We start from the raw sequence: 6,752 nt of genomic DNA on the forward strand, positions 1-6,752 counted from the left end.
TTGAAAAAAAATCTGATTTTGTCTTATAAACAAAAAAAAAACATTGAATGTGATACATAACCCATCACAGTATCCAATAACAGACGGACGAAAAGATTTGAGTATAGCCTATAACACTTGCGACTGGGTATAATACATAAGAACCTCCAATAACTAAAGGCAGTGGCTAGTCGTACAGTCCCGTACGGCTAGACAAGAGGCTAACCGTACGGCCCCGTACGGCTAGACAATAGGCTAGCCTTACGGCGCTGTACGTATTATAGCCTTTCCTATTGAGATTGTCTAGCCGTACGGCTTATAAAGTATAGAATTGTCATTTAGTGCTGTTAATCAGTAATATGCAGCAAAGACAAATAAGCGCCCGAGCCGATTGTGACGAAGATATTTCGTACATATTTTCCTAAAATAAGGCTAGTATTCCACCAATCCGCATCCGCATCCGTATCCGCGTCAGTATCCGCAAAATCGTTATACGGACGCTATATTCCATTTATCCGCAAACGGATGCGGACGAGATAGGGACGGCATTTAGCACGATGAGAGTAGCTGTCATCTAAAAAATAAACTGAAAATCTATCGAATTCGTGAAAAAATACCCGGAATTATACAACCAACGCAGTTCTGCATATCGTGACTCTGATTATACTTTAAAGTTTAAATGTATGGAAAATCATAGCCAAGGCACTAAAAGAAGATGTTTCAGGTATTTACCATTTGTATCCTTTTACGGACAGAACGATGATTTGTACCTTATATCTACTTAAATTCACGCTTAGCAGCTTGTCCTTCATTATAATTATCTCAATAATTATAATTTTTAGTTTTATCCATATACAAAAATAAAGATACGTTCGACGTATGCGGATAAATGGAATATAGCGTCCGTATATTTTGCGGATACGGATACATTTACAGATAGATGGAATAGTAGCCCAAGAATGCTCACTTGAGCGTTCTATTGCGGACGCCTATTCGCGTGCGGATACGGATGAATGGAATAAGTGCAGTGCATTTCTACTTGTTTTATTTTTTGCGGATGCGGATATGCGGTTGCGGACAGATGGAATAGTAGCCTATAACTGAAGCATTCGTATTTTTAGTTAGTGTTCGTGTGGCGAATAAATGGTTGCAGGAATTTATCAAAGCGCTGACGTCACTGTAGGTGTTCGTTGTTGTATAAGTTTAGACGCACATCAGTTTAAAAAATTATGTTATAGCTTTTTATATTGCAAGTTTTTAATGGACACAATCCATTCAAAATTATAAAGAGTGTGTCTTAAAGCACAGGTTCAGATGGGTTTTTTTAAATCATTAATAAAAAATAAATTTTTAGCTTCGTTTTGGGAAAACAGGGCTAAATGCTTATGCATAAATTGTCATCCCAGTACAAGAGACCCTTTAAACATTATAAAATACGACATGTCGTCCTTGTTTAGCGTGTTTGCATTGCACAAGCTAATCAGTATGCACAGGCTTATCTTATTTGACATGCATTAAGCCCTGTTTTCTCTGAAAGCAGCCAGTATGTGCAGATTTTCAATGATAAACACTAGACTGGCCAATATCGTCTTACAAGCTGTTAAACTCTATTACTCATATACACCAACTGCAGTGCACCAGTGAGTGGTGGACTATAAACAGGCAAATGTGGTGGTTATCTTTCCTAGCAGACGCTAGAAGAATGTGTAGTCTGCTGCAACGGACAGTGGTTGTCTTTCCATGTCATAGTTAAAGGGATCTTTTCACGGTTTGGTAAATTGACAAAATTGAAAATAGTTGTTTCAGATTCGCAAATTTTCGTTTTAGTTATGATATTTGTGAGGAATCAGTATTACTGAACATTCACCATGGTCTAATATAGCCATTATATGCATCTTTTCACGATTTAAAAACCTAAAAATTATAGAGCGTTGCAACGCGAAACGATTGAATAATTTGGAGAGTTCTGTTGTTATCGTTTAAATTTGTGAAACTACGAAGATTGCTTATATCAGGTATAGAATACACCTCTCATGTATGCTTGGCAGGATAGCTCATTAGGCTAAAGCGTTTTTTACTCCAGGATTCCGGGGGTCACTGGTTCGAGCCCTTGTACGGGCTTCTTTTTTTCCATTTTTAAATTTTATTTTTGATTTTTTTCTGGAGCGTTAAAAATCCAATGTTTACATTCATCAATATAAAGCATTTAATGACAAACTTAAAAACATGTCAAAATCTGTGAAAAGGCCCATTTAAGGCTTCTACGCACATACCGATTTGCAAAAACATTAGCGTTAGCTGACGCTCACACTAAAAATGAACCGTTAAACTAAATTTAGATTCACATCGTACATGCACGATTTACATGCTGGCGAATTCGACTGTACATACATTTTCGATTTCAGAATTTAATATCTGGCTTATTTTGCATATATCGACACATGTTCTTCTTAACTTTTATTTAAGTTTATGTTCAAATATATGTTTAATAAGTTGTTTTTTTTATACACATTTTATGTAAATTAATAAATATTTGAAAAAATCGTATAATCTCGCTTTAAAAATTCTTCATCTTTCACGGCTTCCTTTCATGTCATACGGTTGCTTATTTGATTCATTAATTAGTCGACGTTCCTAAGGCGTGAAAAACCTGTATTAAAGAGTTGCGGCATCGATATTTTGAAATTTAATGACGACAGCCGTCAAAGTTACGTTCTAGAAATTGACTTACACACAATTTAAATCGGTTTCTAATTTGATTCTTTGATAAGACGACTTTCCTATGTAAGGAGTGAAAACTGTTTTAATTAGTTGCGGCATCGATATTATGAAATTCAATGACGGCCAAGGTACTGCTCAGAAATGGAGTCACACAAATAATTTAATTGTCGTTCAGACAATGGATAAATATATGGTTTCATACAAGCAATATATCAGTTCACTGAAAATGGTTGTCTTTAACTTAGACAATATCCATAGGAAAGGCTATACGTACAGAGCCGTACGGCAAACCTATTGTCTACCCGTACGGGGCCGTGCGGCTAGCCTCTTGTCTAGCCGTACGACTAGCCACTGTAAAATGTATAGTTATTTCATTTTCATTTTACAAATGTCTCTAAAAATATATTTAAATTTTCTCTATCATGGAAGTGTCATTTATTCATACAACACATGACAAATTATAACAACAATATATGTTAAAATTATCTGACCCTTGTCAGACGTTTTATTATGAAACTAATAAATGATATGCATGATTGTCAGATTGTGAAATGCTCAATTCAAGTATTATACAAGAGCACCGCCTTGCGGGTGCAGACCGCTCATCTATTTTCTTTTTAAAGGTGAAGGGACTTTCATTTTCAATCACAAAAGAGGGAGGGGTGGAGTGAAGAGGGGTGTATAGTGTGGTGGTGTGGACATTTATTACATTATCTTCCAAAAATGCGGGGAAAAAAATGCAATAATAAAATAAAATCGGGGAGGAGGGGTGGGGGATTCTTGGGTGCGATGGTTGGACGGTATTTCAAACATAAAATAATAAAAATAAATATTTTTGTTTTTTAAGTTTCACAAAAAAAATTGGGGGGGGGGGGGGTTATAGTGTGAGGGGATGGTGGTCATTTGTGAGATGATCTTAAAAAAAACACAAAAAAACAACAATAAGGGGGATTCCGGGGGGGGGGGGGTTGTGGGGGGGATTCTTGGGTGCGATGGTTGGACGGTATTTCAAACATAAAATAATAAAAATAATAACCGCTTAAAAAAAATTGGGGGGTGGGTTCGGGGGTATAGTGTGAGGGTGTGGTGGTCATTTGTGAGATGATCTTAAAAAAAAAAAAATTAAGGGGGGGGAGGGGGGCAGGGCACGGGGAATGGTTTGGGTGGAGTCTATTGTGGTATGTCAGGTAAGAGTAGTTTTGTAAAAGTATCAATCAAATCTAATCATAAATAAAGAAGTTATGGCATTTTTTGCAAAATTTAATAATTTGACCTTGAGAGTCAAGGTCATTCAAAGGTCAAGGTAAAATTCAACTTGCCAGGTACAGTAACCTCATGATAGCATGAAAGTATTTGAAGTTTGAAAGCAATAGCCTTGATACTTTAGAAGTAAAGTGGATCAAAACACAAAATTTAACCATATATTCAAAGTTACTAAGTCAAAAAAGGGCCATAATTCCGTAAAAATGACAACAAGAGTTATGCAACTTGTCCTTTTACTGTACCATTATGATAGTATGCGAGTGTTCGAAGTACGAAAGCAATATTTATGATAGTTTAGGGGTAAAGTGGACCAAAACACAAAACTTAACAAAATTTTCAATTTTCTAAGTATAAAGGGCCCATAATTCCGTCCAAATGCCAGTCAGAGTTACATAACTTTGCCTGCACAGTCCCCTTATGATAGTTAGTAAGTGTTGCAAGTATGAAAGCAATAGCTTTGATACTTAAGGAATAAAATGGACCTAAACACAAAACTTAACCAAAATTTTCAATTTTCTAAGTATAAAAGGGCACATAATTCTGTCAAAATGCACGCCAGAGTTATCTTACTTGGCCTGCCCAATCCCCTCATGATAGTAAGTAAGTGTACCAAGTTTGAATGCAATAGCATTGATACTTTCTGAGAAAAGTGGACCTAAACGCAAAACTTAACCGGACACCAACGCCGACGCCAAGGTGATGACAATAGCTCATAATTTTTTTTCAAAAAATAGATGAGCTAATAAGAGATAAATGGTGACGGACCCATGACAAACAAATAACTGGAGATAGTAGTAACAATCCATCATAAGTTGCAGTACGAACTAAATGATTATCATGAAATAAAAACTGATTTAACAAGCAAATTCGTTGAATTGATATCCCCCGCCATTATACTTCTGGATACAAGTTACGGCTCTGGACACACAAAAAAAGCATTTTTTCAAATACAAAGGGTCATAACTCCGCTATTATTCAAGGATGTACAATGCCATTTGGCGTGCATCATCCTCTTATCCATATATATACTCATACCAAGTTTCAATGAAATCTGCCAAAGCACTTCCAAGATATGGTTCCGGACACAAAAGTGCCAGACGGACAGACGGAAAGACGGACAACGCCAAATTAATATCCCTCCGCTGTTGGCGGGGGATCACAAAAATTAAGCAAAATTAATTACATACGCAACAAGATGCGTTTGTGAAACCCATGTCCCCGTATATAACGTTTGACCTTGAAGGATGACCTTGACCCTTCACCACTCAAAATGTGCAGCTCCATGAGATACACATGCATGTCAAATATAAAATTGCTAGCTTCAATATTGCAGAAGTAACATAACATGAGCAATTTTGACCCATATATTTGACCTTGAAGGATGACCTTGACCTTTCACCACTCAAAATGTGCAGCTCTATGAGATACATATGCATGCCAAATATCAAGTTACTATCTTTAATAGTGCAAAAGTATTCATAAAATAAGCGATTTGGGCCACATATATTTAACCTCTGACCTTGAAGGATGACTTTGACCTTTCAACACTCAAAATTTGCAGCTCCATGAGATACACATGCATGCCAAATTTCAAGTTGCTATCTTCAATATTGCAAAAGTATTAATAAAATAAGCGATTTGGGCCACATATATTTGACCTCTGACCTTGAAGGATGACCGTGACCTTTCACCACTCAAAATGTGCAGCTCAATGAGATACACATGCTTGCCAAATATCAAGTTGCTATCTTCAATATTGCAAAAGTATTCATAAAATGAGCGATTTTGGCCACATATATTTGACCTCTGACCTTGAAGGATGACCTTGACCTTTCACCAATCAAAATGTGCAGCTTCATGAGATGCATTTGCATGCCAAATATCAAGTTGCTATCTTCAATATTGCAAAAGTTATTGCAAAATGTTAAAGTTGGCGTAAACAGATCAACCAACCAACCAACCAACAGACAGGACAAAAACAATATGTCCCCCACTACTATAGTGAGGGACATAAAAATAGACTGAACCTTCAAGCAAACCCCATATTTACATAGAACAATGTCTGAATCGACATAAATTTGGACAAAAAACATGCATTACCCTGGATATGAAGCACAGACCTTTTGATTGCAAACAACAGTCTTACTAAGACATTTCAGAAAATTACACGTTGCCAGCAAAGTACATTTTAAAATCAGATATGCAATGTCATGTCCTTACCAAATTGTAATAGAACTGTTTTCACTTCGAGTTTGCAAACAGCCTTAAAATATAAACTAAACACTAGAAAAGAATCTTTCAGGAGATAAAAGTGCACTTACAAAATCAAAGTCTTTCATTTTGAAAACCAATAGACAGAATTAAAACATAAAAATTATGCAATCTTCATTACACGGATCAACACCATTAAAACATTTTAAAATCATACACTTTGCATAAAATTCAAAGCTTGATATCTCAAACTTATCCACAATATTGAAAGATATTAAGAATCTTACAATCTGCATCATATTTAAAGCTCAATGTCTTATAAAACTGATTGACGAAACTGCAACATTTTACAAATTATTTAATCTACAAAAAATGTAAAACTTCACATTTCAAAATTCAACTGACAGCATTGACACATATTTAGAATCATACAAAGTTAAAGCTTTAAATGTCAACTTGAAATACACATCCAAGATATCATTTAAACTAATATACTGACAAAGTTTCAAGAAGATTTATAAGTTCATATAAGGAAAAATGCCCCGCCCACTGGTGGCCATGTTTTTCTTAGCAACTGG

The sequence above is a fragment of the Dreissena polymorpha genome, chromosome 11, assembly GCF_020536995.1.
Source record: "Dreissena polymorpha isolate Duluth1 chromosome 11, UMN_Dpol_1.0, whole genome shotgun sequence".
NCBI classification, from domain to species: Eukaryota; Metazoa; Mollusca; class Bivalvia; order Myida; family Dreissenidae; genus Dreissena; species Dreissena polymorpha.